We start from the raw sequence: 14,561 nt of genomic DNA on the forward strand, positions 1-14,561 counted from the left end.
AACCGGGATCAAATGGGTTGAGTTCGAGCTTAAAGCTCGAGAAGCAGTTTCCGGCCCTGACTGTGGACCATGAAGGAAACTATAGTGCTGGCGGATACTAGCATGTTGTCCGAGCTAGTCGGAGTGGCCAGCTATCTCCGTTCCTTGGTAATCAAAGAAGACCAAGTGAAGATGAATGAGGTAGATGGGCCAAGTCTTTTCAATGAGGCCCAGTAGGCACTAAATCGGGTATATTCTCTTCCTCGTTTATTTTAACGAGTTCCCGCCGTCTTAACTATTTCTAACAATTTTCTTTCTCTATGTCTCAAGCCCCGGTGCTTCATCATGAAAGGTTTCACCGATCCAAGATGGAGGTGAGCCACCTCGAGTTCGAGCACAAGGAACAAGTTCGACAAACAAAGATGTACAAAGCTCTCTGTGCATAGAAGGATGAAGTTCTTAGGGACATGGCCGAGCTCCCTACCCTTTAGGCCAAGCTGGAGAAGGCCTGGAAAGAGGCCTCGAAAGAGAAACAGGACCATGCTCTTCTAGTTGAGAAGGTAAGCATGCTCGAGATTGATAATGAGAGGCTAAACGCTAATGCTAACGCCGTAACCTCACAGGTTTGGTCGACCAGCTCAGGACTGAGATGGACGAGGTCAAGGCTTCACCCGATGAGCTGAGAAGCAAAATGGACTGCCTAGAATCGGAGCAGGATGCCACCAAAGAGGATTTGGCATCGACCAAAGTGCAGCTTCGAGTGACGAGAGAAAAAGCCGACAAATGGTCTCCCCTGAATGAGGAACTCCGGGCGCAACTCGCCTCGACCGTCACTGAGTGTGACGCTCTTGGCTAGGAGTATATTGTGGTGAAGTCCAAATTGGAGGTGGCTTCAAATGAGGTCTCGGAAGCCCAAGATATGCTAGCCCAATATAAGACCGATGCCGAGATAGCCGAAGCCCGGGTCAAAACAAAGGCTATCTCGGAAGGAGGCTCTCAAGGAGATCCAAGCTGGGGGAAGGGGGGCGACGTAGCGGCCAAGATCGAAAAGGCCAAGAGGTTTGAAGCCAAGGCCAAAGCAAGGTACCAGCCCGAGGGATCAGATATCGAGCTGGGCTCTGATGAAGATTAGGCAAGTAATGACTTAGTTTATTATTTTTTTGGGGCCTTTTTCTCATGCCTCTATAAATATTTTTTGATAAATATAAGAAATTACCCTTCGGCTATACTTCATATCCTTTAATTTTTCCGTATTTGCTTCTCCTTAGGACTTGGAATATAGAAGTTGTGTCTCAGATTTAATACATCTTCAATGCCTTAGCATAAATTTTGACATTGCTCAAATTGTTCAACTCCCAAAGCCCGGATAGGGTCCAAGTCAAGCAACGACTCCGAATTGTTTTGACTTCGGAGGATCTGATAAAAATGAAACGAAGTCTTCATTAAAATATTCAAATGATTTATCCGAACATAGTTTATCTTTGCCGAAGGTGGCCCTTTCCTTGGCCATAAATCAAAATTGATTGATTTGAACAGATTGGACATAATCTTATTGACATAAAATATGTAAGGACCTTACTTTTTATATCTACGAACTCAGATGTCTCCGAGTCGTTTGTACATCGGGGTCGAAGCTGCAATGGCTTCATACCTTAAGTTGGCCGCAGCCTTTCATATTTAGGCCCTACCTTGTAGGTTTGGTGCCCTCGGGGTTTAGTAGCCCGATTTGCCCGGTCTTACTACCGGATGGCAGTCCCCGGTTTGGGGCGACCCATAGGCTTAGGGGTCTTTAAATGATTAGGCACGATCTCACGGACTCTTACTACCTTTGGGGTTTCATGCCCCCGGTTAATGATGGCCTGTGGGCTTAGAAGGTTTTGAACCCGATATGTATTCTAAGTTACATAATGATAACATTGCTCGTGTAAGCGTGACCCAATTAAGCATAGAAGGTGAATTTCTCACTTTATTATTTTAAATGTAGTGTAGACAATCGAAGATACAAAAACTATACGCCATGGCGAGAATGAACTATCCGGGCACGATTCATTTGACCGTTTGACCCTTACAATAAATCCTATTATTCAAGCCTTGGCTTTCAATGTCCACTAAAATTGTCTTTGAAATTTCCGAACTCAGATCTTTGGTTCTTGACTCAGGGTATGATAATCCCCTAGTACTCGAAGTTGAATATTGAGGGTTCGGGTACTATTGATCCGTACGGGCAGTCCCTAGTCCCCGGTCTGAGGCCGATCTTCAAAACTAGAGTAGCATGCTTACTGTTGCCTCGTTAAAAACATTTCTATAAAACCCATTTTGGAAAAAATCGGTCGAAGGGAAAAAGAGTGCAACACGGGCTTTCAGACCTAATTCTTGGACTTGACTTCGACTGTGTAACTGCAAGGGTTAGCTCGAAGGATAATAAACCTCAAAGAAATTTAGGTATTCGTAACTCAGCAGTTGTATGGCTTAAGCATGCGCCTAAGATATAAACATGAATAACATTTGTCAATAACCTGCTGAATTACGAGAATAACATCGTGAGGGAAACCTGTCCAAAAGACATATATACATATACATGCAGAATACGGTAGGGCGAGCCGACAAGGCTGCTATAGACAACTATATATCCAAAACTGGAAGCCGAAAAGGCCACATACTATCCAACTGTACATAGTTGTCTACAGACCTCTAATAGAATATACAACTGTACAAGGACGGGACTAGGTCCCTTCATACCCATATATGTATACAAACATATCGTACCAAAATCCAAAGCAGCTCCGGATCAAATGGAGCACACCAATTCTCACTGATCAAGGATCCTAAGAAGGGGGACCGTCAGCTTGTCTATCAGCATGAAACGCAGGCCCCGAAAATAGGGCATCAGTACGAATAATGTACTGAGTATGTAAGGCATGAAGATCAGTACATAAAAGACATAGATAAAACATGGAATAAAGAATTTCGCCTGTAAGTCTAAATAACTTTTTGAATCCTGAAACATTTATAATGTCATGCACGTGCGTATAAATGTCGTATCATGCATAGGTATAAGTGTACATAACATCATCAAGCCTCTGAGGGAATCCCATCATATCATCTCGGCCACTGTGGGCAAAATCATCAACATATACCAGCTGATCAGGTGGTGGTGCGTATATAACGCCGTAACCTTTTCCCATATCCCATATACATATAATATACACGTATATAACGCCATTTGGTCATAACACTCCAGTTGTTTTGCAGTTGTATGATATTTTCGGACTCAAGTTGGTACGAGCCTTTTCCGGTTATACTGGTGACTCTGTATGGTCCTTCCTAGTTCGGGCCTAATTTTCTATCATTCGGGTTCTTGGTATGTAGTGTGACTTTCCTTAATACTGATTCCCCGACTTGGAAGTGTCAAAGGTTTGCCCTTCGATTGTAATATCTTCCCGTTCGCTACTTTTTAGCTGGTAATCTGACCAGGGCGGCTTCTTGCCTTTCATTTGATAAATTTAGCTTTGTGGCCATGGCCTTATCATTTGATGTTTCCGTAGCATATTGGAACCTTAAGCTCGGTTCTCCCACTTCTACTGGAATCAAAGCCTCTATGCCGTAGACTAGAGAAAATAGTGTCTCACCGGTACTCGACCTCGAAGTTGTTCGATACGCCCATAGGACCTCAAGCGAAATTTCTTTCCACCTTCATTTTGAGTCGGTCAATCTTTTCTTCAGATTCTGCAGTATGGTCTTGTTTGTCAACTCTGCTTGACCGTTCGCGCTTGGGTGATAAGGGTTTGATAATTTTTTTTTGATTTTGTGATCTTCAAAGAACTTATCAACCTTGCTGCCGATGAATTGTCTCCCATTGTCACACATAATTTCGGTTGGTATCTCAAGCTTGCAAATTATATGATCCCAGATTAAGTCGCTAACATGCTTTTCTCTAACTTTCTCAAATGCTTGTGCTTCAACCCACTTGTAGAAGTAATCAGTCATAAGGAAAATGTACTGACTTACCAGGTGCTCATGGTAAAGGACATACGATATCCATTCCCCACTTCATGAACGGCCAAGGGGAAAGAACCGGGTGAAGCAGCTTCCTCGGCTAGTAGATCATCAGGGCATGTCTCTGATATTCGTCACACTTTTGAATGAAGTCTTTTGCATCCTTCTCCATTTCATTCCAATAATACACGACCTTGATCAATTTTCGGACCAACGATTCCGCCCCCGAATGATTTCTGCAAGTCCCCTCGTGGACTTCCCTCATCACTTAATCTATCTCCTCGGGCCCCAAGCATCTTGCTAATGGCCTAAAGACGATCTTCTGTGCGATTCGCTTCAACCAAGCAAAACCTGGCAGCTTTAGTTTGAAGGGCCCTCGATTCTTTAGGATCCGATGGCAGTTTCCCCTTCTGAAGGTAGTCCACGTATTTTTTTCCCCAATTCCAAGTCAAACTTGTTGAGTTTACCTCGGCATGACCGGCCTCTATTATTGAGCTCATCAATTGCACCACCGTTCCGGAGTTGAATTCTTTGGAGTCCCCTGACGATCCTAAATTAGATACATCGTCCTCACTATTCTGATCTCGAGATGTAACGCTATTTGTAATTTATCCAAATACCTCTATATCCGATCTTCTTTGACTTCAAATGTTCCGTTGACTTGGTTAACAACGAGGAGAGAATCGCAGTTGGCTTCAATAACCTCAGACCCCAGGCTTTTAGCCAATTCCAGACCTGCAATCATAGCCTCATATTCGGCTTCATTTTTAGTCAATTCACGTCTCTAATCGATTGCCTTATTATGCTACATGATGGGGGGTTTAGTATGATACCCAACCCGGACCCTTTCACGTTGGAGGCCCCATCCGTGAATAGGGTCCAGACCCCGAACTAGTCCCCGAGGCAAGTAATAATTCTTTATCTATCTCGGGGATCATGGATGGTGTGAAATCAGCCACGAAGTCTGCCAATATCTAGGACTTTATAGCTGTTCGGGGTTGGTATTCAATATCGTACCCGCTAATCTCTACGGACCATTTTGCTAGCCGACCAAAGAGTTTGGGTTTATGCATAACATTTCTTAACGCGTACGAGGTCACGACACATATACGGTGAAACTGAAAATATGATTTAATTTCCTAGATGTTCTTAGCAAGGCAAACGCCAATTTTTCTAGGTGTGGATACCTCTTTTCGGCATCACCTAGGGTTCAATTAACATAAAATATAGGAAATTCGTGTACCTTCTTATTCCCGAACCAGGACACCACTTACCGCTATCTCTGACACTGCCAAGTAAAGGTATAGCTGCTCGTTCGCCTTTGGGGTGTGCAGCAAGGGAGGGCTTGATAAGTATTGTTTGAGTTCCTCCAAATCCTTTTGGAACTCCAAGGTCCAGGCAAAATTGCTCTTTTCCTTTAGCAATGAGAAAAACCGGTGGCTTTAATCCGATGACCTGGAAATTAATCGGCCCAATGCGGCTATTCGCCCGGTCAGCCTTTCCACTACTTTGACATTGTTAACCTCGATGATATCTTCTATGGCCTTTATCTTATCCGGGTTGATTTCTATTCCCCGATTAGATACCATGAATTCGAGGAACTTGCCCGAGACGACCCCGAAGGCACACTTCTCCGGGTTCAACTTCATATTGTATTCCCTTAGTATGTCGAAGGTTTTCTTCAAATGCTTCTAATGGTCCTCTTATCGCAGGGACTAAACTTACCTATCGTCAATATAAACCTCCATTGATTTCCCTATTTGTTTCTCGAACATTTGGTTAACTAGGCGTTGATACGTGGCACCGGTATTTTTTAACCCAAATGACATCACGTTATAACAATCAGTGCTGAACTTAGTTATAAAAGAAGTTTTCTCTTAGTCCCCCGGGTCCATCCGTCTTTGGTTGTACTAGGCATCGAGAAATCTCACTGTCTCGTGCCCTGCCGTTGAATCGATCATTCGGTCGATGTTAGGCGAAGGAAATGAGTTATTTGGATATGACTTATTCAGATCCTTATAATCTACACACATTCTAAGTTTGTTTTCCTTTTTAGGCACGACAAGTACGTTAGCTATCCAATCCGAGTATTTAACTTCCCGAATGCAACCTATTTTTAAAAGTTTAGATACCTCGTCTTTGATGAATGTGTGCTTGACTTGGGACTGTGGCCTCCTCTTTTGTTTAATCAGGTGGAAGTTCGGATACAAACCCAATTTGTGAGTTGTTATCTCTGGTGGGATTCCTGTCATATCTTAGTGGGACCAGACAAAATAATTGGCAAAACTTTAAGAAAATCAATGAGTTTTTTCTTGATCTTGGGTGTTAGCTGATAAGTGCGGATTTTGACCACTTATTAGTACCTTTTTACTTTTGTTTTAGTTTGAAAGTAACGATTTATGTTCCCAAAACTAATGAAAATGTGCAAATTGCAGGAATGTTGGAAATTTGGGCTCCTAGGAAGAAAACCGACTCAAGAAGGAGTGTTCCTGAATCACAAGGCAAGAAGGGGCGCAACACAAAAAAAGTGCAGTCCGCAGAGGTATTTCTGTGGCCATAGAGGTATTTTTGCGGCGGCAAAAAAGTGATGAAGAAGCCCAGCAGTACTTTAAGCAGAAGTGCGAACCGCACATGAATTGTGCGGCCGCAGAACAGGGTCCGCACTGACAAGAATTCAAAAGTTCAGAGACTGTAGAAATGACCAGACTGAAGCCTTGCCTGAAGTGTCGACCGCACAGGAATTGTGCGGCCGTAGAAGTTGTGTTGCAGCTGCAGACCAAATTGTGTGGTTGCAGAATCCAGTTCCTTGCAAGACCAAGTGATAACTAGGGATTTTGATGTGTTTTATGCTCCTTCTTGCTTACACTTTGATTATAAATTGTTACAAAATAGTCTCAAGAGGCTCATAAGTTGTGCTTGATTGCAGGTTTGATCGACAAAGTGACGAAATGTCAAAGATCGGCTCAAAAGGAGTGAAACCTGCTCAAGTACCTAAAACAATGCAAAACTCAGGAGAATAGGCCTAGTGCGGCCGCACTACTCTTTGTGCGGTCCGCACTAGAGAGATTCAGAGAGTCAGAAATCAAGGCTTCAAGCGACGCGGCCGCACTCCATTATGTGCAGTCCGCGGTGAAGGCTCCGCGGCCGCACTACCATTATGTGCGGTCTGCGGAAGAGAAGTTCAGAGAGGTGAAAATTGCCATGGTTCAAGCTGCGCGGTCCGCGGTCATATTTGTGCGGACCGCATTAGAGACCTCCACGGCCGCGGTCCATTCTGCGCGGTCCGCGGAGCCTGAGTTTAGAGAGCCAAGATTGCAAGTCCAAGAGCCTAGTGCGGCCGCAGTCCATTTTGTGGGGCCCGCACTGACCGCGCAGGGGCATTTTTGTCCAGTTTTTCCAGCTTAGTATAAATAGAACCTTTTTCCATTTTTAGGGCATCATTTATTTTATTTTAGCAGTTGCGCTCGTGAGAACATCATCTGCAACCATTTTTGGCATCATAGCTTAGTTTTAACGATAGATTCTTGTATTTTACTTTAGTGTTTAATTAATATGTCTTCTTCTTCATCTATTTCTCTATTTTCTTGTTCAAGCATGAGTAGCTAAACCCATTAGCTAGGGTTGTGGCTCAACCCTAGTGTGGGTAATTGATGGGTGTTGTGATTTAAGGTTAGACTGATTATGGGTGTTTGTTATTTGGGTCAATTTTATGGTTTAATTTATGAATTAGTGGTTGCAAACACTAGTTTGTGCTAAGTTGACTTGGCTCTTCTTGAGAAAGAGAGCCTAAGTCTCCAAAGTTGACTCAACAAGGAACTGGGATGGACTCAAGAGATTTGATAGTCCCAATTAAAGGGTTAAACCTCGAGAGAGTAATTACCCGACTTTAACCCTAGTTGCTCGGGCAAATATGCATACCTAATTGGTCTCGAGAGAGTCAAATGGGCATAACCACTCTTTCTACCGAGAGGTGTAGAGTGGGTAGTATTGAGCAACGGTTATAACATATTTCCCCAATCATGTCAATCAAGCTTTAGAAGCAATTACCCGTCAATTAGCCACCTAGGTGAAAGTCACTACCCTAGTGTCCCTTAATCCATTAGATACAACTCTTAGCAATTATCTCTTAGCGTAATCTAGTTTCAATTTTAATTAGTAGTTTTATAATAGTAGTTTATAAAAGAAAACCCAAGAATGTTGGAAGTGATATTTGGAACAACTACACGATTCTAGACTAGATAGATACTCAACTCCAATCCTAGCTCTCGGTGGATTCGATCCCGACCCAAAATCGGGTAAAAGCTATTGCGACCCTCTCTCACTACTTTTTAGTGGTGCGGAGTTGGCAGCGATCTCTTTTTGGCACCGTTGCCGGGGAGCTAACGGTTTTGGCTATCTATTTAGTTAGTTTTGTGTGTTATTCTTCTTTCCTTCTTTGTTACTAATTTGTGTGTGTGATTACTACAGGTACCCAATGGCTTTAAATGCTAATGACCCTCTTGGAAATGTGCTTGCGGGGGAGGAGGTAGATGAAATTGGAGAGGATGAGGTGCCTCTTGTACCTCCCGGACCACGCTAGGCCGCCAGGCCAATGCTAATGACAACGTTCCAGACCCTCCTCCGCCACCTCCAAGAGCGGTTCCTCGGGTGTTACCGAACCAAGGATATGCAAGTGCTATTATCCCTCCCAAAATCCAGGCGGGCAATTTTCAGATAACCAATATGATATTGACTTTACTTGAGCAGCGTGGGTATATCACGGGCGCTGCGGATCAAAATGCCTACAAACATCTAAAAGGGTTCGTGGATACATGTTGGGGTAGAAAACAGACGAATGTGTCCGAAGATGCTCTTAGGTTGAGACTTTTCCCGTTCTCACTTCGGGGAAAGGCATTGGATTGGTTAGAGAGACTCCCCAACCATTCCATCACAACTTGGGATGAGTTGGCGGATAAATTTATTGCCAAATTTTTCTCACCTGGGCATATGGCGGCACTTCGAGATGAGATATTGTCTTTCAAGCAAGAACCCACGGAACCTTTGCATGAGATTTGGGAGCGGTTTAGAACAATGGTGAAAGAATGCCCAAACAACGATATGACCGAGGCGCTGATTCAACAAACCTTCTATCGGGGCATCAATACTACAAATCAATGCATAGTCAATCAATTGGCCGGGGGTAATTTCATGAAGTTGTCTTATGACGAAGCTTGCGAGATTCTTGATGAGATGGCGGACGCATATTCCGCATGGAAAAGTAGAGCCAATGTTCCCCAAGGTGACCCTACGGTTATTCATTTGCATAAGGAACTCCATGACCATGGACAGGCTATAGCGAAGTTGACAACTAAGGCACAGTTGCAACAAGTAACCCTCGCCAAGTGAATGCTATGGAAAGTGTTAATCTGCTTACCAACAAGAGAAGGCAAAGAAGGCAACAAAATGAAGGGACTTTTGAGAAATTTGATGATGAGTGTGATGGGTTTCAAAATGATAGCTATGATGAGCAAAATGAAGAGGTACAATATGTTAACAACTACCAAGGCAATAGAGGCAACTCTTCAAACCAACATTGGCGACCCCAAGGTAATTGGGGCAATCAACAACAAGGTGGTGGTAATTGGAACAACAACAACCAAGGCGGTAATTGGGGGAACAACAATAAAGGCAACCAAGGGCATTGGAATGGTAATAACAACAATTGGAACAACAATGGTCAAGGCAATTGGAACAACAATGGAAACCAAGGCAATCGGGGCAAGGCTTTCAAAGGCCCCCAATGTTCCAACAACCGAACAATCCACCCTCGTTCCCTTCTCAAGGATCTAGTTCTTCGGGTAATGATATGGGAAGAATAGAAATGATGTTCGCACAAATGATGAAGAAGAACCAAGATTCCGATGCTCAATTAGCTTCTCACAATACCTCTATCCTGAATTTGGAGGTGCAATTAGGCCAAATCTCTCAATCGTTGAATACTCGCCCAAAGGGTGCTCTACCAAGTGATACGGTAGTGAAACCTAAGTGTGGGAACAATCATGTGATGGCGGTTACAACACGAAGTTGGGCCCCAGGGGTTTCTCTATAAATAGACCCCAAGGGCCTCCTTTTACCCTTTTCGAACCCTAAACTCTCAGAGCCCCCTTTTACTGTTCATCTTCAACATTTTCACCATAACTCTTGCTTGACATTGATTAGTTGCACTTCATCTCATTATCTGGTAATATTTCACTCAATTCATCTTTGTTTACTTGTGTAATTTCATTTTATTTTCATATTCCTTAACTGGTAGTTCTTCTTCTCCCCTTATTTCTCTAATTGTTAGATTAGGTTAGTTTAAATGGCAATTTTTGTGGACTTATTAAGTATAATGGACTGGGTAATTGAGTAGGGACCCTAACTAGGTAAAATTTGAACTTAAAAGCAAAATCTTAGGAACCCTAACTCAGTGCCATGTCTGAGCACCCTCCGCGGACCGCGGTCGTGTTTGTGCAGTCCGCGGTGTTGAACTTCTGAAGGGTGACTCTTGCCCAGTGCGGCCGCACTATATTTTGTGCGGTCCGCACTGGCCCAGTATGGCCGCGGTCAATTTTGTGCGGACCGCACTGGTGAGATTCAGAGAATGTGTTTTTAGGGTCACTAGACCTGTGCGGACCGCAGTCGTTCTTGTGCGGTCCGCGGTGGATTCAGTGCGGCGCACTACCATTTTATGCGGTCCGCACTGAACAATTCCTGCAACTGTCTGCGACATGTTACCACTGCTCTGCATTTCTTTCTGCACTAATGTTCTCACTACTTCTGCTGATACTAACAAATACATTGAATGATGTTTGCAGACAATGGTGAGAAAAGGCTCAAAACAACCGGGAAAAGGAGAACCCTCCCGGGGAGGGAAGAAGAAGATGGTAAAACTCACTCCCCAAGCTCGGGAGAACATAAAAAAGACTAGGAAGCTGATAAAAGCTGCAGACAGAGCTGTTCCCAATTCCTCGGGGAGTGAGCACCAACCGTCCAGGGCATTTCTTCAGACTCCGTGCCAGAGTATGTTAATGACTGGCCGGAGAGGTTTAGAGTAAGAGATACCCCTCCACCACCAACCACTGCCCAAGCACCAGAGCATATTCCCACTGAGTCATCTGAGGTATCAGCAGCCGGCAGTGGTGATTACTCCACCTCTCCCACAGCTTCATTATCCGGGAAAGGTGCAGAAGGAGGTGAGGAGGAAGTACAAGGGGATGAGGAGTTGGCTGAGGGTGGTGAGCCTCAGGTGGGAGGCATTGCCCGAACTAGGAAGCCAGAAGTTTGGCGGGATAGGTTCGTGAGTGAGGTAGCTTACCACAAATTTAGGGAATGGTGGCCGGTGAGGAAGTTGATACCGGAGCGGAGTTTCATTGACAAAGATTTGTTACCCCACAACCCTGACGTGCAGTGACAGTTCAGAACTAGAGTGGGTTGGGAGTACTTCTTAGATGACTGTGTAGATGCTAATGAACACATGGTTAAAGAGTTCTATTGCAATGTAGCCCACATCAGAAAGGGCTCCAAAGTGACCAAGGTGCCCAACAAGAAAGTGTTGTTTGAAAGTAAATACCTCAATGAGTACTTGGGTTTCAACGAGGAGGATGAGACTCTTTATATGGCAAAGTTGGAGATGGGCGAGGAGGTCCGTCCATGGTTAGCTCAGTACCTAGCAATCCCAGGTACCGTTCCTGATTGGTTGACTGCTGGGGTGAAGATATTGAGGAGGACCCTAAACTTTGAGGCTAGGGGCTGGGACACCTTTGTTTGCAGCCGGTTGGATCCTACTACACATGATCAGACTCCTCTTCTCCACCGGGATGTGTTGGTTGCTTCAATCATGGCGGGGACCCCATAAATGTGTGGAATGTGATGTCCCGCATTATCTCGTTAGTAGGAGTGGAGCATGACCGGAACTACCCTTTTCCTAGCACTCTCACCATGTACTTTCGGGATTTGGAGGTGGCCAAGAAACCCTACGACGTCAAGGTCAAGGCGACAGCCCCGTTCTCCTGGTATAGTTTGAAGGGGAATGACAACCCCAAGGACAAGAACTACAAAGCCCCTACTTCTGCTCCAACTGGCCAGTCTGAAGAGCCAGTTATGGTAGAGGTCCCTGCTGAGCCTACTTCCATTGCTGCTGATTTGCCTCCCGGACCTTCCACATCTTCAGCCATTCCTCCTGGCCCTTCCACATCAGCAGGCCTGGAGATTCCATCTAGCCGGGCCCATCCCATCACTGCCCATCATCTGAGCCAGACTCTTGCTAGTATCAACAACTGGATGTCCACTACTTCATCCAAGTTATCTACCTTGACCTCCACCATTGCAGCTCAGTCAGCTCCTCAGCCAGCACAGGTCCCACAGTCTATAAAGGATGCCTTGAAGAAGATACTTGACAACCAGGAGAAGATCCTCAGTACCCAGGCTGATTTGACAAAGGCAGTGGATTCACATGGCAAGGCTCTAAAGGAGCTTGCCAAGGAGTACAAGAAGCTGCGCAAGACACGGGCTTCCAGGGAGTTCGTGAAAGAGCTGAGGGCGGATGTGGATAGACTGAAGGCAGACCTGCTGCCTTTAGACTTGTTGTTTGAGGACCCAGCTCCAGCAGCGGTGCCAGCAGCAGATACACAGCCGGAGCAGACCCAGAGGCCTTCGAAGAGGAGGAGGATGATCCCTAGAGCAGATGATGCTATCATCCAATTGGCGGACCCACAGGAGGCTTCCTCCAGCCAGCCACAGGATGTACCAGTTTCAGAGCCTGTCCAGGTCCAGGCCCAGGTTCCAGTAGCAGCAGAGCAGACCACGGGAGCCAGTCTGAGGTTCCGGAGCACACAGAGGATCCAGGGACCACCCATGATCCTATGCAGACGGACACGGCTTAGGGAGCCCTCTATATCCTTTTTCTCTCTTTTGGTGCTTATTTAGACTAGTTGGCATTGGGGACAATGCCAGCTTTTATTCGAGGGGGTGCGCCCTTCATTTTTGGATGAATGTATATATTGATACAATTTATGCTTTCTTGATTTTTATTTGGTCTGTATATAACTTTATATTTAGCTACTTTTATCGCACTTTTTATCTTTCCTTTGGTCTGTATATAAAGTTACATCATTGTATATATTCATTCCCCGATGTATATTCAAATCCCCTATTGTACATATTCATTCTATTTTCTATTTTCGCAAATTTTTTTCGTTTTTAGCTTCTTATATAGGCTCGTAGCCTTTTGTTTTGTTTTGGACGTTTTAATAAGCCTTTTGGTTTTCTTAATGCCACGGTTCTTTCCAAAGGTGGAGTTTTGTGTGAACCGGGTGGCTCTTCCCAATGATAGATGGCGTGACAACCTTCTTAAGGGTTTGAGTCCGTTTTTATTTTTTTTGTTTTTGGTAGTTTATAGTTAAAGTATGGTTTGAGTCCGTTTTTTTTGTTTTCCTTTGATCTTATGGTCAAAAACAAATTGTTGTGTTTAGGATGGTGAAAGTCGTGGCCTTGAGACCCTTGTGTTGACCGATAATCATCAAGTGGTTTTTCGGGACCATTATGTGCTCAAATCGTATCTAAGGTCGTTGTGGGCCCCCGACTCGATGTCTTTAGCAATCCCTTAGCTTGTGTGGTGAGAAATCGAATTGAGAGTCCAAGTCCCGAGCCATTGGTCTAGAACTTGACCTGAATGTTTGTTGAGGTGAAATCCTAAGTGAATTTTAACTTGAGAAGTGATTATAGGCTCCCCTTGTACCAAATGATAGTTGAACAAATTACATAGCCTACCAATGATATGATCTCTAGTTAACCCTTTTGACCTTAGACCTTTTTCTTTCAAGAACCATGTTACAAGCCTATACCCGTTCTAAAAGATACCCTCTCTTGGCACCCGATCTTTCCTTGAGCACATGGCAAAAGTATAAGTTTGGGGGGAGAGACGAGGATAACAACAAAGTGGTATAAGGCACAAAAATGAAGAAAAGGAAAGGCAATGAAAAAGAAAGAAAAGCAAAAAGACAAAAAGAAAGTTCAATGTGAAAAAGAATAAAAAGGGATTCAAGAAAAGCAGTGAAAAAGAAAGAAAGGTGTGGAAAGTTAAAAAAAAAAAAGGGAGAAAAGAACTGAAATGCATAAGAAAGAGTGACAATGGGTCTCTCTAACCCCTTAGAAAGAAGTGAAATGACTCAAAGAGTCAAGTGAATTGTGCCAAATGAATCAAAAGAAGTGCTTAAGAGAAGATGAAAACCACTTAGACCAAAACATTTCCTACCCTGAACCAAAAGCCTTCACAATGACTCCACAAAAGCCCTATATGATCTTGAGTTGAATGAAGATTACATTAGTGGATACTTACATAAAGGGCAAGCATATGGTACCTAGAGCCGGACTTGTGACCTTTTCTTGAGAGAGATGAGTGAATTCCCATTAACCTGGTTTTGTGTGCCACTATTCTAAAGGTGAGGTGTGCTTAGGGAGAGTTGAGGATGTGTGAGTTTGGGTACCACAATGACCAAAGTAATTGAAAGAGTTTGTTGATGTGTTGAGTCAACTCGTGATGCTCTTGTGTCACAATTGATCCATGG

The sequence above is a fragment of the Nicotiana attenuata genome, unplaced genomic scaffold, assembly GCF_001879085.1.
Source record: "Nicotiana attenuata strain UT unplaced genomic scaffold, NIATTr2, whole genome shotgun sequence".
Classification (NCBI taxonomy): Eukaryota; Viridiplantae; Streptophyta; class Magnoliopsida; order Solanales; family Solanaceae; genus Nicotiana; species Nicotiana attenuata.